A 21,310-nucleotide genomic window follows, 5' to 3' on the forward strand; every position below is an offset into this window, starting at 1 on the left:
GACCCTGGAGTTCCTCTCGCCGGTCCTGTTGAGAGGGCCTCCTCTTGAGATGCGACGGGAACGCCGGGAACTCTTTCCCGACGAAGCAGGGAAAGGATCCCTCATCTCGAGCTACGAGGCGGAAACGGGGCTCCTCTGGATGTGGGCGGGACCCTCGTGATTCCTCTCGAGTGGAGACGGGTATGTCGGGGAACTTCTTGATTTGCACCAAGGGTGTGAAGGACCCTATCGAAATTCCAGAGGTGAGGTGTCATCAGCCTCGAGACGCCTCAGCGAAAATGGGCCTCATCTCGCCTGGAGGGGAGAACCTCCTGGATTTTGTCGAGTTGCGGCAGGTCTTCTCGAGTTACGACGGGGACCTCAGGGACCCGCTCTGGTGGCCTCAGGAAAGGCCAGTCCCCATGCGAGTTGCTAGGGGACCTCTCGGGATTCCTCTCCCTTCCATGCCGGGGCCTCAGTCCTTGTGTGGAGTCGGGGCCGGAACCTGAGGATTCCTCTCCAGTGTTGCCATGGATCTTGGGGTGCTTCTGAGTCTCCCCAGGGGAGTCAGGCCTCGTCTCGAGTGGGGGCATGCACGTGCGCTTTCCTCCCGAGCTGCAGCAGTAGTGTCACGCTTCCTGTCACGTGGATCAAGGGATCTGTGGCTTTCCTTCGAGGCTGTCCCTCGAGGCTTTCCCACGAGGCTTTCCCACAGGGCTGTGCCACGTGCCACCTTGGTGTGAGTCGATCCTCGGCGTGAAAGACGAGCCGGTGAAGGGAAAAGAGGTTCCTCTGGAATGGACTGAGACATCTGGGGGACTCTTGGAATGGTGGCACGACCCTGGAGTTCCTCTCGCCGTTCCTGTTGAGAGGGCCTCCTCTTGAGATGCGACCGGAACGCCGGGAACTCTTTCCCGACGAAGCAGGGAAAGGATCCCTCATCTCGAGCTACGAGGCGGAAACGGGGCTCCTCTGGATGTGGGCGGGACCCACGTGATTCCTCTCGAGTGGAGACGGGTATGTCGGGGAACTTCTTGATTTGCACCAAGGGTGTGAAGGACCCTTTCGAAGTTCCAGAGGTGAGGTGTGATCAGCCTCGAGACGCCTCAGCGGAAATGGGCCTCATCTCGCCTGGAGGGGAGAACCTCCTGGATTTTCTCGAGTTGCGGCAGGTCTTCTCGAGTTACGACGGGGACCTCAGGGACCCGCTCTGGTGGCCTCAGGAAATGCCAGTCCCCATGCGAGTTTCTAGGGGACCTCTCGGGATTCCTCTCCCGTACATGCCGGGGCCTCAGTCCTTGTGTGGAGTCGGGGCCGGAACCTGAGGATTCCTCTCCAGTGTTGCCATGGATCTTGGGGTGCTTCTGAGTCTCCCCAGGGGAGTCAGGCCTCGTCTCGAGTGGGGGCATGCACGTGTGCTTTCCTCCCGAGCTACAGCAGTAGTGTCACGCTTCCTGTCACGTGGATCAAGGGATCTGTGGCTTTCCCTCGAGTCTGTCCCTCGAGGCTTTCCCACGAGGCTTTCCCACAGGGCTGTGCCACGTGCCACCTTGGTGTGAGTCGATCCTCGGCGTGAAAGACGAGCCGGTGAAGGGAAAAGAGGTTCCTCTGGAATGGACTGAGACATCTGGGGGACTCTTGGAATGGTGGCACGACCCTGGAGTTCCTCTCGCCGTTCCTGTTGAGAGGGCCTCCTCTTGAGATGCGACGGGAACGCCGGGAACTCTTTCCCGACGAAGCAGGGAAAGGATCCCTCATCTCGAGCTACGAGGCGGAAACGGGACTCCTCTGGATGTGGGCGGGACCCACGTGATTCCTCTCGAGTGGAGACGGCTAGGTCGGGGAACTTCTTGATTTGCACCAAGGGTGTGAAAGACCCTTTCGAAGTGCCAGAGGTGAGGTGTGATCAGCCTCGAGACGCCTCAGCGGAAATGGGCCTCATCTCGCCTGGAGGGGAGAACCTCCTGGATTTTCTCGAGTTGCGGCAGGTCTTCTCGAGTTACGACGGGGACCTCAGGGACACGCTCTGGTGGCCTCAGGAAAGGCCAGTCCCCATGCGAGTTGCTAGGGGACCTCTCGGGATTCCTCTCCCGTCCATGCCGGGGCCTCAGTCCTTGTGTGGAGTCGGGGCCGGAACCTGAGGATTCCTCTCCAGTGTTTCCATGGATCTTGGGGTGCTTCTGAGTCTCCCCAGGGGAGTCAGGCCTCGTCTCGAGTGGGGGCATGCACGTGCGCTTTCCTCCCGAGCTGCAGCAGTAGTGTCACACTTCCTGTCACGTGGATCAAGGGATCTGTGGCTTTCCCTCGAGGCTGTCCCTCGAGGCTTTCCCACGAGGCTTTCCCACAGGGCTGTGCCACGTGCCACCTTGGTGTGAGTCGATCCTCGGCGTGAAAGACGAGCCGGTGAAGGGAAAAGAGGTTCCTCTGGAATGCACTGAGACATCTGGGGGACTCTTGGAATGGTGGCACGACCCTGGAGTTCCTCTCGCCGGTCCTGTTGAGAGGGCCTCCTCTTGAGATGCGACGGGAACGCCGGGAACTCTTTCCCGACGAAGCAGGGAAAGGATCCCTCATCTCGAGCTACGAGGCGGAAACGGGGCTCCTCTGGATGTGGGCGGGACCCTCGTGATTCCTCTCGAGTGGAGACGGGTATGTCGGGGAACTTCTTGATTTGCACCAAGGGTGTGAAGGACCCTATCGAAATTCCAGAGGTGAGGTGTGATCAGCCTCGAGACGCCTCAGCGAAAATGGGCCTCATCTCGCCTGGAGGGGAGAACCTCCTGGATTTTGCGAGTTGCGGCAGGTCTTCTCGAGTTACGACGGGGACCTCAGGGACCCGCTCTGGTGGCCTCAGGAAAGGCCAGTCCCCATGCGAGTTGCTAGGGGACCTCTCGGGATTCCTCTCCCTTCCATGCCGGGGCCTCAGTCCTTGTGTGGAGTCGGGGCCGGAACCTGAGGATTCCTCTCCAGTGTTGCCATGGATCTTGGGGTGCTTCTGAGTCTCCCCAGGGGAGTCAGGCCTCGTCTCGAGTGGGGGCATGCACGTGCAATTTCCTCCCGAGCTGCAGCAGTAGTGTCACGATTCCTGTCACGTGGATCTAGGGATCTGTGGCTTTCCCTCGAGGCTGTCCCTTGAGGCTTTCCCACGAGGCTTTCCCACATGGCTGTGCCACGTGCCACCTTGGTGTGAGTCGATCCTCGGCGTGAAAGACGAGCCGGTGAAGGGAAAAGAGGTTCCTCTGGAATGGACTGAGACATCTGGGGGACTCTTGGAATGGTGGCACGACCCTGGAGTTCCTCTCGCCGTTCTTGTTGAGAGGGCCTCCTCTTGAGATGCGACGGGAACGCCGGGAACTCTTTCCCGACGAAGCAGGGAAAGGATCCCATATCTCGAGCTACGAGGCGGAAACGGGGCTCCTCTGGATGTGGGCGGGACCCACGTGATTCCTCTCGAGTGGAGACGGCTAGGTCGGGGAACTTCTTGATTTGCACCAAGGGTGTGAAAGACCCTTTCGAAGTGCCAGAGGTGAGGTGTGATCAGCCTCGAGACGCCTCAGCGGAAATGGGCCTCATCTCGCCTGGAGGGGAGAACCTCCTGGATTTTCTCGAGTTGCGGCAGGTCTTCTCGAGTTACGACGGGGACATCAGGGACACGCTCTGGTGGCCTCAGGAAAGGCCAGTCCCCATGCGAGTTGCTAGGGGACCTCTCGGGATTCCTCTCCCGTCCATGCCGGGGCCTCAGTCCTTGTGTGGAGTCGGGGCCGGAACCTGAGGATTCCTCTCCAGTGTTGCCATGGATCTTGGGGTGCTTCTGAGTCTCCCCAGGGGAGTCAGGCCTCGTCTCGAGTGGCGGCATGCACGTGCGCTTTCCTCCCGAGCTGCAGCAGTAGTGTCACACTTCCTGTCACGTGGATCAAGGGATCTGTGGCTTTCCCTCGAGGCTGTCCCTCGAGGCTTTCCCACGAGGATTTCCCACAGGGCTGTGCCACGTGCCACGTTGGTGTGAGTCGATCCTCGGCGTGAAAGACGAGCCGGTGAAGGGAAAAGAGGTTCCTCTGGAATGGACTGAGACATTTGGGGGACTCTTGGAATGGTGGCACGACCCTGGAGTTCCTCTCGCCGGTCCTGTTGAGAGGGCCTCCTCTTGAGATGCGACGGGAACGCCGGGAACTCTTTCCCGACGAAGCAGGGAAAGGATCCCTCATCTCGAGCTACGAGGCGGAAACGGGGCTCCTCTGGATGTGGGCGGGACCCTCGTGATTCCTCTCGAGTGGAGACGGGTATGTCGGGGAACTTCTTGATTTGCACCAAGGGTGTGAAGGACCCTATCGAAATTCCAGAGGTGAGGTGTGATCAGCCTCGAGACGCCTCAGCGAAAATGGGCCTCATCTCGCCTGGAGGGGAGAACCTCCTGGATTTTGTCGAGTTGCGGCAGGTCTTCTCGAGTTACGACGGGGACCTCAGGGACCCGCTCTGGTGGCCTCAGGAAAGGCCAGTCCCCATGCGAGTTGCTAGGGGACCTCTCGGGATTCCTCTCCCTTCCATGCCGGGGCCTCAGTCCTTGTGTGGAGTCGGGGCCGGAACCTGAGGATTCCTCTCCAGTGTTGCCATGGATCTTGGGGTGCTTCTGAGTCTCCCCAGGGGAGTCAGGCCTCGTCTCGAGTGGGGGCATGCACGTGCGCTTTCCTCCCGAGCTGCAGCAGTAGTGTCACGCTTCCTGTCACGTGGATCAAGGGATCTGTGGCTTTCCTTCGAGGCTGTCCCTCGAGGCTTTCCCACGAGGCTTTCCCACAGGGCTGTGCCACGTGCCACCTTGGTGTGAGTCGATCCTCGGCGTGAAAGACGAGCCGGTGAAGGGAAAAGAGGTTCCTCTGGAATGGACTGAGACATCTGGGGGACTCTTGGAATGGTGGCACGACCCTGGAGTTCCTCTCGCCGTTCCTGTTGAGAGGGCCTCCTCTTGAGATGCGACCGGAACGCCGGGAACTCTTTCCCGACGAAGCAGGGAAAGGATCCCTCATCTCGAGCTACGAGGCGGAAACGGGGCTCCTCTGGATGTGGGCGGGACCCACGTGATTCCTCTCGAGTGGAGACGGGTATGTCGGGGAACTTCTTGATTTGCACCAAGGGTGTGAAGGACCCTTTCGAAGTTCCAGAGGTGAGGTGTGATCAGCCTCGAGACGCCTCAGCGGAAATGGGCCTCATCTCGCCTGGAGGGGAGAACCTCCTGGATTTTCTCGAGTTGCGGCAGGTCTTCTCGAGTTACGACGGGGACCTCAGGGACCCGCTCTGGTGGCCTCAGGAAATGCCAGTCCCCATGCGAGTTTCTAGGGGACCTCTCGGGATTCCTCTCCCGTACATGCCGGGGCCTCAGTCCTTGTGTGGAGTCGGGGCCGGAACCTGAGGATTCCTCTCCAGTGTTGCCATGGATCTTGGGGTGCTTCTGAGTCTCCCCAGGGGAGTCAGGCCTCGTCTCGAGTGGGGGCATGCACGTGTGCTTTCCTCCCGAGCTACAGCAGTAGTGTCACGCTTCCTGTCACGTGGATCAAGGGATCTGTGGCTTTCCCTCGAGTCTGTCCCTCGAGGCTTTCCCACGAGGCTTTCCCACAGGGCTGTGCCACGTGCCACCTTGGTGTGAGTCGATCCTCGGCGTGAAAGACGAGCCGGTGAAGGGAAAAGAGGTTCCTCTGGAATGGACTGAGACATCTGGGGGACTCTTGGAATGGTGGCACGACCCTGGAGTTCCTCTCGCCGTTCCTGTTGAGAGGGCCTCCTCTTGAGATGCGACGGGAACGCCGGGAACTCTTTCCCGACGAAGCAGGGAAAGGATCCCTCATCTCGAGCTACGAGGCGGAAACGGGGCTCCTCTGGATGTGGGCGGGACCCACGTGATTCCTCTCGAGTGGAGACGGCTAGGTCGGGGAACTTCTTGATTTGCACCAAGGGTGTGAAAGACCCTTTCGAAGTGCCAGAGGTGAGGTGTGATCAGCCTCGAGACGCCTCAGCGGAAATGGGCCTCATCTCGCCTGGAGGGGAGAACCTCCTGGATTTTCTCGAGTTGCGGCAGGTCTTCTCGAGTTACGACGGGGACATCAGGGACACGCTCTGGTGGCCTCAGGAAAGGCCAGTCCCCATGCGAGTTGCTAGGGGACCTCTCGGGATTCCTCTCCCGTCCATGCCGGGGCCTCAGTCCTTGTGTGGAGTCGGGGCCGGAACCTGAGGATTCCTCTCCAGTGTTGCCATGGATCTTGGGGTGCTTCTGAGTCTCCCCAGGGGAGTCAGGCCTCGTCTCGAGTGGCGGCATGCACGTGCGCTTTCCTCCCGAGCTGCAGCAGTAGTGTCACACTTCCTGTCACGTGGATCAAGGGATCTGTGGCTTTCCCTCGAGGCTGTCCCTCGAGGCTTTCCCACGAGGATTTCCCACAGGGCTGTGCCACGTGCCACGTTGGTGTGAGTCGATCCTCGGCGTGAAAGACGAGCCGGTGAAGGGAAAAGAGGTTCCTCTGGAATGGACTGAGACATTTGGGGGACTCTTGGAATGGTGGCACGACCCTGGAGTTCCTCTCGCCGGTCCTGTTGAGAGGGCCTCCTCTTGAGATGCGACGGGAACGCCGGGAACTCTTTCCCGACGAAGCAGGGAAAGGATCCCTCATCTCGAGCTACGAGGCGGAAACGGGGCTCCTCTGGATGTGGGCGGGACCCTCGTGATTCCTCTCGAGTGGAGACGGGTATGTCGGGGAACTTCTTGATTTGCACCAAGGGTGTGAAGGACCCTATCGAAATTCCAGAGGTGAGGTGTGATCAGCCTCGAGACGCCTCAGCGAAAATGGGCCTCATCTCGCCTGGAGGGGAGAACCTCCTGGATTTTGTCGAGTTGCGGCAGGTCTTCTCGAGTTACGACGGGGACCTCAGGGACCCGCTCTGGTGGCCTCAGGAAAGGCCAGTCCCCATGCGAGTTGCTAGGGGACCTCTCGGGATTCCTCTCCCTTCCATGCCGGGGCCTCAGTCCTTGTGTGGAGTCGGGGCCGGAACCTGAGGATTCCTCTCCAGTGTTGCCATGGATCTTGGGGTGCTTCTGAGTCTCCCCAGGGGAGTCAGGCCTCGTCTCGAGTGGGGGCATGCACGTGCGCTTTCCTCCCGAGCTGCAGCAGTAGTGTCACGCTTCCTGTCACGTGGATCAAGGGATCTGTGGCTTTCCTTCGAGGCTGTCCCTCGAGGCTTTCCCACGAGGCTTTCCCACAGGGCTGTGCCACGTGCCACCTTGGTGTGAGTCGATCCTCGGCGTGAAAGACGAGCCGGTGAAGGGAAAAGAGGTTCCTCTGGAATGGACTGAGACATCTGGGGGACTCTTGGAATGGTGGCACGACCCTGGAGTTCCTCTCGCCGTTCCTGTTGAGAGGGCCTCCTCTTGAGATGCGACCGGAACGCCGGGAACTCTTTCCCGACGAAGCAGGGAAAGGATCCCTCATCTCGAGCTACGAGGCGGAAACGGGGCTCCTCTGGATGTGGGCGGGACCCACGTGATTCCTCTCGAGTGGAGACGGGTATGTCGGGGAACTTCTTGATTTGCACCAAGGGTGTGAAGGACCCTTTCGAAGTTCCAGAGGTGAGGTGTGATCAGCCTCGAGACGCCTCAGCGGAAATGGGCCTCATCTCGCCTGGAGGGGAGAACCTCCTGGATTTTCTCGAGTTGCGGCAGGTCTTCTCGAGTTACGACGGGGACCTCAGGGACCCGCTCTGGTGGCCTCAGGAAATGCCAGTCCCCATGCGAGTTTCTAGGGGACCTCTCGGGATTCCTCTCCCGTACATGCCGGGGCCTCAGTCCTTGTGTGGAGTCGGGGCCGGAACCTGAGGATTCCTCTCCAGTGTTGCCATGGATCTTGGGGTGCTTCTGAGTCTCCCCAGGGGAGTCAGGCCTCGTCTCGAGTGGGGGCATGCACGTGTGCTTTCCTCCCGAGCTACAGCAGTAGTGTCACGCTTCCTGTCACGTGGATCAAGGGATCTGTGGCTTTCCCTCGAGTCTGTCCCTCGAGGCTTTCCCACGAGGCTTTCCCACAGGGCTGTGCCACGTGCCACCTTGGTGTGAGTCGATCCTCGGCGTGAAAGACGAGCCGGTGAAGGGAAAAGAGGTTCCTCTGGAATGGACTGAGACATCTGGGGGACTCTTGGAATGGTGGCACGACCCTGGAGTTCCTCTCGCCGTTCCTGTTGAGAGGGCCTCCTCTTGAGATGCGACGGGAACGCCGGGAACTCTTTCCCGACGAAGCAGGGAAAGGATCCCTCATCTCGAGCTACGAGGCGGAAACGGGGCTCCTCTGGATGTGGGCGGGACCCTCGTGATTCCTCTCGAGTGGAGACGGGTATGTCGGGGAACTTCTTGATTTGCACCAAGGGTGTGAAGGAGCCTTTCGAAGTTCCAGAGGTGAGGTGTGATCAGCCACGAGACGCCTCAGCGGAAATGGGCCTCATTTCGCCTGGAGGGGAGAACCTCACGGATTTTCTCGAGTTGCGGCAGGTGTTCTCGAGTTACGACGGGGACCTCAGTTACCCGCTCTGGTGGCCTCAGGAAAGGCCAGTCCCCATGCGAGTTGCTAGGGGACCTCTCGGGATTCCTCTCCCTTCCATGCCGGGGCCTCAGTCCTTGTGTGGAGTCGGGGCCGGAACCTGAGGATTCCTCTCCAGTGTTGCCATGGATCTTGGGGTGCTTCTGAGTCTCCCCAGGGGAGTCAGGCCTCGTCTCGAGTGGGGGCATGCACGTGCAATTTCCTCCCGAGCTGCAGCAGTAGTGTCACGATTCCTGTCACGTGGATCTAGGGATCTGTGGCTTTCCCTCGAGGCTGTCCCTTGAGGCTTTCCCACGAGGCTTTCCCACATGGCTGTGCCACGTGCCACCTTGGTGTGAGTCGATCCTCGGCGTGAAAGACGAGCCGGAGAAGGGAAAAGAGGTTCCTCTGGAATGGACTGAGACATCTGGGGGACTCTTGGAATGGTGGCACGACCCTGGAGTTCCTCTCGCCGTTCCTGTTGAGAGGGCCTCCTCTTGAGATGCGACGGGAACGCCGGGAACTCTTTCCCGACGAAGCAGGGAAAGGATCCCTCATCTCGAGCTACGAGGCGGAAACGGGGCTCCTCTGGATGTGGGCGGGACCCACGTGATTCCTCTCGAGTGGAGACGGCTAGGTCGGGGAACTTATTGATTTGCACCAATGGTGTGAAAGACCCTTTCGAAGTGCCAGAGGTGAGGTGTGATCAGCCTCGAGACGCCTCAGCGGAAATGGGCCTCATCTCGCCTGGAGGGGAGAACCTCCTGGATTTTCTCGAGTTGCGGCAGGTCTTCTCGAGTTACGACGGGGACCTCAGGGACACGCTCTGGTGGCCTCAGGAAAGGCCAGTCCCCATGCGAGTTGCTAGGGGACCTCTCGGGACTCCTCTCCCGTCCATGCCGGGGCCTCAGTCCTTGTGTGGAGTCGGGGCCGGAACCTGAGGATTCCTCTCCAGTGTTTCCATGGATCTTGGGGTGCTTCTGAGTCTCCCCAGGGGAGTCAGGCCTCGTCTCGAGTGGGGGCATGCACGTGCGCTTTCCTCCCGAGCTGCAGCAGTAGTGTCACACTTCCTGTCACGTGGATCAAGGGATCTGTGGCTTTCCCTCGAGGCTGTCCCTCGAGGCTTTCCCACGAGGCTTTCCCACAGGGCTGTGCCACGTGCCACCTTGGTGTGAGTCGATCCTCGGCGTGAAAGACGAGCCGGTGAAGGGAAAAGAGGTTCCTCTGGAATGGACTGAGACATCTGGGGGACTCTTGGAATGGTGGCACGACCCTGGAGTTCCTCTCGCCGTTCCTGTTGAGAGGGCCTCCTCTTGAGATGCGACGGGAACGCCGGGAACACTTTCCCGACGAAGCAGGGAAAGGATCCCTCATCTCGAGCTACGAGGCGGAAACGGGGCTCCTCTGGATATGGGCGCGACCCACGTGATTCCTCTCGAGTGGAGACGGCTAGGTCGGGGAACTTCTTGATTTGCACCAAGGGTGTGAAGGACCCTTTCGAAGTGCCAGAGGTGAGGTGTGATCAGCCTCGAGACGCCTCAGCGGAAATGGGCCTCATCTCGCCTGGAGGGGAGAACCTCCTGGATTTTCTCGAGTTGCGGCAGGTCTTCTCGAGTTACGATGGGGACCTCAGGGACCCGCTCTGGTGGCCTCAGGAAAGGCCAGTCCCCATGCGAGTTGCTAGGGGACCTCTCGGGATTCCTCTCCCGTCCATGCCGGGGCCTCGGTGCTTGTGTGGAGTCGGGGCCGGAACCTGAGGATTCCTCTCCAGTGTTGCCATGGATCTTGGGGTGCTTCTGAGTCTCCACAGGGGAGTCAGGAATCGTCTCGAGTGGGGGCATACACGTGCGCTTTCCTCCCGAGCTGCAGCAGTAGTGTCACGCTTCCTGTCACGTGGATCAAGGGATCTGTGGCTTTCCCTCGAGGCTGTCCCTCGAGGCTTTCCCACGAGGCTTTCCCACAGGGCTGTGCCACGTGCCACCTTGGTGTGAGTCGATCCTCGGCGTGAAAGACGAGCCTGTGAAGGGAAAAGAGGTTCCTCTGGAATGGACTGAGACATCTGGGGGACTCTTGGAATGGTGGCACGACCCTGGAGTTCCTCTCGCCGGTCCTGTTGAGAGGGCCTCCTCTTGAGATGCGACGGGAACGCGGGGAACTCTTTCCCGATGACGCAGGGAAAGGATCCCTCATCTCGAGCTACGAGGCGGAAACGGGGCTCCTCTGGATGTGGGCGGGACCCTCGTGATTCCTCTCGAGTGGAGACGGCTAGGTCGGGGAACTTCTTGATTTGCACCAAGGGTGTGAAGGACCCTATCGAAATTCCAGAGGTGAGGTGTGATCAGCCTCGAGACGCCTCAGCGGAAATGGGCCTCATCTCGCCTGGAGGGGAGAACCTCCTGGATTTTCTCGAGTTGCGGCAGGTCTTCTCGAGTTACGACGGGGACCTCAGGGACCCGCTCTGGTGGCCTCAGGAAAGGCCAGTCCCCATGCGAGTTGCTAGGGGACCTCTCGGGATTCCTCTCCCTTCCATGCCGGGGCCTCAGTCCTTGTGTGGAGTCGGGGCCGGAACCTGAGGATTCCTCTCCAGTGTTGCCATGGATCTTGGGGTGCTTCTGAGTCTCCCCAGGGGAGTCAGGCCTCGTCTCGTGTGGGAGCATGCACGTGCGCTTTCCTCCCGAGCTGCAGCAGTAGTGTCACGCTTCCTGTCACGTGGATCAAGGGATCTGTGGCTTATCCTCGAGGCTGTCCCTCGAGGCTTTCCCACGAGGCTTTCCCACAGGGCTGTGCCACGTGCCACCTTGGTGTGAGTCGATCCTCGGCGTGAAAGACGAGCCGGTGAAGGGAAAAGAGGTTCCTCTGGAATGGACTGAGACATCTGGGGGACTCTTGGAATGGTGGCACGACCCTGGAGTTCCTCTCGCCGGTCCTGTTGAGAGGGCCTCCTCTTGAGATGCGACGGGAACGCCGGGAACTCTTTCCCGACGAAGCAGGGAAAGGATCCCTCATCTCGAGCTACGAGGCGGAAACGGGGCTCCTCTGGATGTGGGCGGGACCCTCGTGATTCCTCTCGAGTGGAGACGGGTATGTCGGGGAACTTCTTGATTTGCACCAAGGGTGTGAAGGACCCTATCGAAATTCCAGAGGTGAGGTGTGATCAGCCTCGAGACGCCTCAGCGAAAATGGGCCTCATCTCGCCTGGAGGGGAGAACCTCCTGGATTTTGTCGAGTTGCGGCAGGTCTTCTCGAGTTACGACGGGGACCTCAGGGACCCGCTCTGGTGGCCTCAGGAAAGGCCAGTCCCCATGCGAGTTGCTAGGGGACCTCTCGGGATTCCTCTCCCTTCCATGCCGGGGCCTCAGTCCTTGTGTGGAGTCGGGGCCGGAACCTGAGGATTCCTCTCCAGTGTTGCCATGGATCTTGGGGTGCTTCTGAGTCTCCCCAGGGGAGTCAGGCCTCGTCTCGAGTGGGGGCATGCACGTGCGCTTTCCTCCCGAGCTGCAGCAGTAGTGTCACGCTTCCTGTCACGTGGATCAAGGGATCTGTGGCTTTCCTTCGAGGCTGTCCCTCGAGGCTTTCCCACGAGGCTTTCCCACAGGGCTGTGCCACGTGCCACCTTGGTGTGAGTCGATCCTCGGCGTGAAAGACGAGCCGGTGAAGGGAAAAGAGGTTCCTCTGGAATGGACTGAGACATCTGGGGGACTCTTGGAATGGTGGCACGACCCTGGAGTTCCTCTCGCCGTTCCTGTTGAGAGGGCCTCCTCTTGAGATGCGACCGGAACGCCGGGAACTCTTTCCCGACGAAGCAGGGAAAGGATCCCTCATCTCGAGCTACGAGGCGGAAACGGGGCTCCTCTGGATGTGGGCGGGACCCACGTGATTCCTCTCGAGTGGAGACGGGTATGTCGGGGAACTTCTTGATTTGCACCAAGGGTGTGAAGGACCCTTTCGAAGTTCCAGAGGTGAGGTGTGATCAGCCTCGAGACGCCTCAGCGGAAATGGGCCTCATCTCGCCTGGAGGGGAGAACCTCCTGGATTTTCTCGAGTTGCCGCAGGTCTTCTCGAGTTACGACGGGGACCTCAGGGACCCGCTCTGGTGGCCTCAGGAAATGCCAGTCCCCATGCGAGTTTCTAGGGGACCTCTCGGGATTCCTCTCCCGTACATGCCGGGGCCTCAGTCCTTGTGTGGAGTCGGGGCCGGAACCTGAGGATTCCTCTCCAGTGTTGCCATGGATCTTGGGGTGCTTCTGAGTCTCCCCAGGGGAGTCAGGCCTCGTCTCGAGTGGGGGCATGCACGTGTGCTTTCCTCCCGAGCTACAGCAGTAGTGTCACGCTTCCTGTCACGTGGATCAAGGGATCTGTGGCTTTCCCTCGAGTCTGTCCCTCGAGGCTTTCCCACGAGGCTTTCCCACAGGGCTGTGCCACGTGCCACCTTGGTGTGAGTCGATCCTCGGCGTGAAAGACGAGCCGGTGAAGGGAAAAGAGGTTCCTCTGGAATGGACTGAGACATCTGGGGGACTCTTGGAATGGTGGCACGACCCTGGAGTTCCTCTCGCCGTTCCTGTTGAGAGGGCCTCCTCTTGAGATGCGACGGGAACGCCGGGAACTCTTTCCCGACGAAGCAGGGAAAGGATCCCTCATCTCGAGCTACGAGGCGGAAACGGGGCTCCTCTGGATGTGGGCGGGACCCTCGTGATTCCTCTCGAGTGGAGACGGGTATGTCGGGGAACTTCTTGATTTGCACCAAGGGTGTGAAGGAGCCTTTCGAAGTTCCAGAGGTGAGGTGTGATCAGCCACGAGACGCCTCAGCGGAAATGGGCCTCATTTCGCCTGGAGGGGAGAACCTCACGGATTTTCTCGAGTTGCGGCAGGTGTTCTCGAGTTACGACGGGGACCTCAGTTACCCGCTCTGGTGGCCTCAGGAAAGGCCAGTCCCCATGCGAGTTGCTAGGGGACCTCTCGGGATTCCTCTCCCTTCCATGCCGGGGCCTCAGTCCTTGTGTGGAGTCGGGGCCGGAACCTGAGGATTCCTCTCCAGTGTTGCCATGGATCTTGGGGTGCTTCTGAGTCTCCCCAGGGGAGTCAGGCCTCGTCTCGAGTGGGGGCATGCACGTGCAATTTCCTCCCGAGCTGCAGCAGTAGTGTCACGATTCCTGTCACGTGGATCTAGGGATCTGTGGCTTTCCCTCGAGGCTGTCCCTTGAGGCTTTCCCACGAGGCTTTCCCACATGGCTGTGCCACGTGCCACCTTGGTGTGAGTCGATCCTCGGCGTGAAAGACGAGCCGGAGAAGGGAAAAGAGGTTCCTCTGGAATGGACTGAGACATCTGGGGGACTCTTGGAATGGTGGCACGACCCTGGAGTTCCTCTCGCCGTTCCTGTTGAGAGGGCCTCCTCTTGAGATGCGACGGGAACGCCGGGAACTCTTTCCCGACGAAGCAGGGAAAGGATCCCTCATCTCGAGCTACGAGGCGGAAACGGGGCTCCTCTGGATGTGGGCGGGACCCACGTGATTCCTCTCGAGTGGAGACGGCTAGGTCGGGGAACTTATTGATTTGCACCAAGGGTGTGAAAGACCCTTTCGAAGTGCCAGAGGTGAGGTGTGATCAGCCTCGAGACGCCTCAGCGGAAATGGGCCTCATCTCGCCTGGAGGGGAGAACCTCCTGGATTTTCTCGAGTTGCGGCAGGTCTTCTCGAGTTACGACGGGGACCTCAGGGACACGCTCTGGTGGCCTCAGGAAAGGCCAGTCCCCATGCGAGTTGCTAGGGGACCTCTCGGGACTCCTCTCCCGTCCATGCCGGGGCCTCAGTCCTTGTGTGGAGTCGGGGCCGGAACCTGAGGATTCCTCTCCAGTGTTTCCATGGATCTTGGGGTGCTTCTGAGTCTCCCCAGGGGAGTCAGGCCTCGTCTCGAGTGGGGGCATGCACGTGCGCTTTCCTCCCGAGCTGCAGCAGTAGTGTCACACTTCCTGTCACGTGGATCAAGGGATCTGTGGCTTTCCCTCGAGGCTGTCCCTCGAGGCTTTCCCACGAGGCTTTCCCACAGGGCTGTGCCACGTGCCACCTTGGTGTGAGTCGATCCTCGGCGTGAAAGACGAGCCGGTGAAGGGAAAAGAGGTTCCTCTGGAATGGACTGAGACATCTGGGGGACTCTTGGAATGGTGGCACGACCCTGGAGTTCCTCTCGCCGTTCCTGTTGAGAGGGCCTCCTCTTGAGATGCGACGGGAACGCCGGGAACACTTTCCCGACGAAGCAGGGAAAGGATCCCTCATCTCGAGCTACGAGGCGGAAACGGGGCTCCTCTGGATATGGGCGCGACCCACGTGATTCCTCTCGAGTGGAGACGGCTAGGTCGGGGAACTTCTTGATTTGCACCAAGGGTGTGAAGGACCCTTTCGAAGTGCCAGAGGTGAGGTGTGATCAGCCTCGAGACGCCTCAGCGGAAATGGGCCTCATCTCGCCTGGAGGGGAGAACCTCCTGGATTTTCTCGAGTTGCGGCAGGTCTTCTCGAGTTACGATGGGGACCTCAGGGACCCGCTCTGGTGGCCTCAGGAAAGGCCAGTCCCCATGCGAGTTGCTAGGGGACCTCTCGGGATTCCTCTCCCGTCCATGCCGGGGCCTCGGTGCTTGTGTGGAGTCGGGGCCGGAACCTGAGGATTCCTCTCCAGTGTTGCCATGGATCTTGGGGTGCTTCTGAGTCTCCACAGGGGAGTCAGGAATCGTCTCGAGTGGGGGCATACACGTGCGCTTTCCTCCCGAGCTGCAGCAGTAGTGTCACGCTTCCTGTCACGTGGATCAAGGGATCTGTGGCTTTCCCTCGAGGCTGTCCCTCGAGGCTTTCCCACGAGGCTTTCCCACAGGGCTGTGCCACGTGCCACCTTGGTGTGAGTCGATCCTCGGCGTGAAAGACGAGCCTGTGAAGGGAAAAGAGGTTCCTCTGGAATGGACTGAGACATCTGGGGGACTCTTGGAATGGTGGCACGACCCTGGAGTTCCTCTCGCCGGTCCTGTTGAGAGGGCCTCCTCTTGAGATGCGACGGGAACGCGGGGAACTCTTTCCCGATGACGCAGGGAAAGGATCCCTCATCTCGAGCTACGAGGCGGAAACGGGGCTCCTCTGGATGTGGGCGGGACCCTCGTGATTCCTCTCGAGTGGAGACGGCTAGGTCGGGGAACTTCTTGATTTGCACCAAGGGTGTGAAGGACCCTATCGAAATTCCAGAGGTGAGGTGTGATCAGCCTCGAGACGCCTCAGCGGAAATGGGCCTCATCTCGCCTGGAGGGGAGAACCTCCTGGATTTTCTCGAGTTGCGGCAGGTCTTCTCGAGTTACGACGGGGACCTCAGGGACCCGCTCTGGTGGCCTCAGGAAAGGCCAGTCCCCATGCGAGTTGCTAGGGGACCTCTCGGGATTCCTCTCCCTTCCATGCCGGGGCCTCAGTCCTTGTGTGGAGTCGGGGCCGGAACCTGAGGATTCCTCTCCAGTGTTGCCATGGATCTTGGGGTGCTTCTGAGTCTCCCCAGGGGAGTCAGGCCTCGTCTCGTGTGGGAGCATGCACGTGCGCTTTCCTCCCGAGCTGCAGCAGTAGTGTCACGCTTCCTGTCACGTGGATCAAGGGATCTGTGGCTTTCCCTCGAGGCTGTCCCTCGAGGCTTTCCCACGAGGCTTTCCCACAGGGCTGTGCCACGTGCCACCTTGGTGTGAGTCGATCCTCGGCGTGAAAGACGAGCCGGTGAAGGGAAAAGAGGTTCCTCTGGAATGGACTGAGACATCTGGGGGACTCTTGGAATGGTGGCACGACCCTGGAGTTCCTCTCGCCGGTCCTGTTGAGAGGGCCTCCTCTTGAGATGCGACGGGAACGCCGGGAACTCTTTCCCAACGAAGCAGGGAAAGGATCCCTCATCTCGAGCTACGAGGCGGAAACGGGGCTCCTCTGGATGTGGGCGGGACCCTCGTGATTCCTCTCGAGTGGAGACGGCTAGGTCGGGGAACTTCTTGATTTGCACCAAGGGTGTGAAGGACCCTATCGAAATTCCAGAGGTGAGGTGTGATCAGCCTCGAGACGCCTCAGCGGAAATGGGCCTCATCTCGCCTGGAGGGGAGAACCTCCTGGATTTTCTCGAGTTGCGGCAGGTCTTCTCGAGTTACGACGGGGACCTCAGGGACCCGCTCTGGTGGCCTCAGGAAAGGCCAGTCCCCATGCGAGTTGCTAGGGGACCTCTCGGGATTCCTCTCCCTTCCATGCCGGGGCCTCAGTCCTTGTGTGGAGTCGGGGCCGGAACCTGAGGATTCCTCTCCAGTGTTGCCATGGATCTTGGGGTGCTTCTGAGTCTCCCCAGGGGAGTCAGGCCTCGTCTCGAGTGGGAGCATGCACGTGCGCTTTCCTCCCGAGCTGCAGCAGTAGTGTCACGCTTCCTGTCACGTGGATCAAGGGATCTGTGGCTTTCCGTCGAGGCTGTCCCTCGAGGCTTTCCCACGAGGCTTTCCCACAGGGCTGTGCCACGTGCCACCTTGGTGTGAGTCGATCCTCGGCGTGAAAGATGAGCCGGTGAAGGGAAAAGAGGTTCCTCTGGAATGGACTGAGACATCTGGGGGACTCTTGGAATGGTGGAACGACCCTGGAGTTCCTCTCGCCGTTCCTGTTGAGAGGGCCTCCTCTTGAGATGCGACGGGAACGCCGGGAACTCTTTCCCGACGAAGCAGGGAAAGGATCCCTCATCTCGAGCTACGAGGCGGAAACGGGGATCCTCTGGATGTGGGCGGGACCCTCGTGATTCCTCTCGAGTGGAGACGGGTATGTCGGGGAACTTCTTGATTTGCACCAAGGGTGTGAAGGACCCTTTCGAAGTTCCAGAGGTGAGGTGTGATCAGCCTCGAGACGCCTCAGCGGAATTGGGCCTCAACTCGCCTGGAGGGGAGAACCTCCTGGATTTTCTCGAGTTGCGGCAGGTCTTCTCGAGTTACGACGGGGACCTCAGGGACCCTCTCTGTTGGCCTCAGGAAAGGCCAGTCCCCATGCGAGTTGCTAGGGGACCTCTCGGGATTCCTCTCCCGTCCATGCCGGGGCCTCAGTCCTTGTGTGGAGTCGGGGCCGGAACCTGAGGATTCCTCTCCAGTGTAGCCATGATTCTTGGGGTGCTTCTGAGTCTCCCCAGGGGAGTCAGGCCTCGTCTCGAGTGGGGGCATGCACGTGCGCTTTCCTCCCGAGCTGCAGCAGTAGTGTCACGCTTCGTGTCACGTGGATCAAGGGATCTGTGGCTTTCCCTCGAGGCTGTCCCTCAAGGCTTTCCCACGAGGCTTTCCCACAGGGCTGTGCCACGTGCCACCTTGGTGTGAGTCGATCCTCGGCGTGAAAGACGAGCTGGTGAAGGGAAAAGAGGTTCCTCTGGAATGGACTGAGACATCTGGGGGACTCTTGGAATGGTGGCACGACCCTGGAGTTCCTCTCGCCGGGCCTGTTGAGAGGGCCTCCTCTTGAGATGCGACGGGAACGCCGGGAACTCTTTCCCGACGAAGCAGGGAAAGGATCCCTCATCTCGAGCTACGAGGCGGAAACGGGGCTCCTCTGGATGTGGGCGGGACCCTCGTGATTCCTCTCGAGTGGAGACGGGTATGTCGGGGAACTTCTTGATTTGCACCAAGGGTGTGAAGGACCCTATCGAAATTCCAGAGGTGAGGTGTGATCAGCCTCGAGACGCCTCAGCGGAAATGGGCCTCATCTCGCCTGGAGGGGAGAACCTCCTGGATTTTCTCGAGTTGCGGCAGGTCTTCTCGAGTTACGACGGGGACCTCAGGGACCCGCTCTGGTGGCCTCAGGAAAGGCCAGTCCCCATGCGAGTTGCTAGGGGACCTCTCGGGATTCCTCTCCCTTCCATGCCGGGGCCTCAGTCCTTGTGTGGAGTCGGGGCCGGAACCTGAGGATTCCTCTCCAGTGTTGCCATGGATCTTGGGGTGCTTCTGACTCTCCCCAGGGGAGTCAGGCCTCGTCTCGAGTGGGAGCATGCACGTGCGCTTTCCTCCCGAGCTGCAGCAGTAGTGTCACGCTTCCTGTCACGTGGGTCAAGGGATCTGTGGCTTTCCCTCGAGGCTGTCCCTGGAGGCTTTCCCACGAGGCTTTCCCACAGGGCTGTGCCACGTGCCACCTTGGTGTGAGTCGATCCTCGGCGTGAAAGACGAGCCGGTGAAGGGAAAAGAGGTTCCTCTGGAATGGACTGAGACATCTGGGGGACTCTTGGAATGGTGGCACGACCCTGGAGTTCCTCTCGCCGTTCCTGTTGAGAGGGCCTCCTCTTGAGATGCGACGGGAACGCCGGGAACTCTTTCCCGACGAAGCAGGGAAAGGATCCCTCATCTCGAGCTACGAGGCTGAAACGGGGCTCCTCTGGATGTGGGCGGGACCCTCGTGATTCCTCTCGAGTGGAGACGGGTATGTCGGGGAACTTCTTGATTTGCACCAAGGGTGTGAAGGACCCTTTCGAAGTTCCAGAGGTGAGGTGTGATCAGCCTCGAGACGCCTCAGCGGAAATGGGCCTCATCTCGCCTGGAGGGGAGAACCTCCTGGATTTTCTCGAGTTGCGGCAGGTCTTCTCGAGTTACAACGGGGACCTCAGTGACCCGCTCTGGTGGCCTCAGGAAAGGCCAGTCCCCATGCGAGTTGCTAGGGGACCTCTCGGGATTCCTCTCCCTTCCATGCCGGGGCCTCAGACCTTGTGTGGAGTCGGGTCCGGAACCTGAGGATTCCTCTCCAGTGTTACCATGGATCTTGGGGTGCTTCTGAGTCTCCCCAGGGGAGTCAGGCCTCGTCTCGAGTGGGGGCATGCACGTGCGCTTTCCTCCCGAGCTGCAGCAGTAGTGTCACGCTTCCTGTCACGTGGATCAAGGGATCTGTGGCTTTCCCTCGAGGCTGTCCCTCGAGGCTTTCCCACGAGGCTTTCCCACAGGGCTGTGCCACGTGCCACCTTGGTGTGAGTCGATCCTCGGCGTGAAAGACGAGCCGGTGAAGGGAAAAGAGGTTCCTCTGGAATGGACTGAGACATCTGGGGGACTCTTGGAATGGTGGCACGACCCTGGAGTTCCTCTCGCCGTTCCTGTTGAGAGGGCCTCCTCTTGAGATGCGACGGGAAGGCCGGGAACTCTTTCCCGACGAAGCAGGGAAAGGATCCCTCATCTCGAGCTACGAGGCGGAAACGGGGCTCCTCTGGATATAGGCGGGACCCTCGTGATTCCTCTCGAGTGGAGACGGCTAGGTCGGGGAACTTCTTGATTTGCACCAAGGGTGTGAAGGACCCTTTCGAAGTTCCAGAGGTGAGGTGTGATCAGCCTCGAGACGCCTCACCGGAATTGGGCCTCATCTCGCCTGGAGGGGAGAACCTCCTGGATTTTCTCGAGTTGCGGCAGGTCTTCTCGAGTTACGACGGGGACCTCAGGGACCCGCTCTGGTGGCCTCAGGAAAGGCCAGTCCCCATGCGAGTTGCTAGGGGACCTCTCGGGATTCCTCTCCCTTCCATGCCGGGGCCTCAGTCCTTGTGTGGAGTCGGGGCCGGAACCTGAGGATTCCTCTCCAGTGTTGCCATGGATCTTGGGGTGCTTCTGAGTCTCCCCAGGGGAGTCAGGCCTCGTCTCGAGTGGGAGCATGCACGTGCGCTTTCCTCCCGAGCTGCAGCAGTAGTGTCACGCTTCCTGTCACGTGGATCAAGGGATCTGTGGCTTTCCCTCGAGGCTGTCCCTCGAGGCTTTCCCACGAGGCTTTCCCACAGGGCTGTGCCACGTGCCACCTTGGTGTGAGTCGATCCTCGGCGTGAAAGATGAGCCGGTGAAGGGAAAAGAGGTTCCTCTGGAATGGACTGAGACATCTGGGGGACTCTTGGAATGGTGGAACGACCCTGGAGTTCCTCTCGCCGTTCCTGTTGAGAGGGCCTCCTCTTGAGATGCGACGGGAACGCCGGGAACTCTTTCCCGACGAAGCAGGGAAAGGATCCCTCATCTCGAGCTACGAGGCGGAAACGGGGATCCTCTGGATGTGGGCGGGACCCTCGTGATTCCTCTCGAGTGGAGACGGGTATGTCGGGGAACTTCTTGATTTGCACCAAGGGTGTGAAGGACCCTTTCGAAGTTCCAGAGGTGAGGTGTGATCAGCCTCGAGACGCCTCAGCGGAATTGGGCCTCAACTCGCCTGGAGGGGAGAACCTCCTGGATTTTCTCGAGTTGCGGCAGGTCTTCTCGAGTTACGACGGGGACCTCAGGGACCCTCTCTGTTGGCCTCAGGAAAGGCCAGTCCCCATGCGAGTTGCTAGGGGACCTCTCGGGATTCCTCTCCCGTCCATGCCGGGGCCTCAGTCCTTGTGTGGAGTCGGGGCCGGAACCTGAGGATTCCTCTCCAGTGTAGCCATGATTCTTGGGGTGCTTCTGAGTCTCCCCAGGGGAGTCAGGCCTCGTCTCGAGTGGGGGCATGCACGTGCGCTTTCCTCCCGAGCTGCAGCAGTAGTGTCACGCTTCGTGTCACGTGGATCAAGGGATCTGTGGCTTTCCCTCGAGGCTGTCCCTCAAGGCTTTCCCACGAGGCTTTCCCACAGGGCTGTGCCACGTGCCACCTTGGTGTGAGTCGATCCTCGGCGTGAAAGACGAGCTGGTGAAGGGAAAAGAGGTTCCTCTGGAATGGACTGAGACATCTGGGGGACTCTTGGAATGGTGGCACGACCCTGGAGTTCCTCTCGCCGGGCCTGTTGAGAGGGCCTCCTCTTGAGATGCGACGGGAACGCCGGGAACTCTTTCCCGACGAAGCAGGGAAAG

Source organism: Budorcas taxicolor, chromosome 20 (assembly GCF_023091745.1).
Source record: "Budorcas taxicolor isolate Tak-1 chromosome 20, Takin1.1, whole genome shotgun sequence".
NCBI classification, from domain to species: domain Eukaryota; kingdom Metazoa; phylum Chordata; class Mammalia; order Artiodactyla; family Bovidae; genus Budorcas; species Budorcas taxicolor.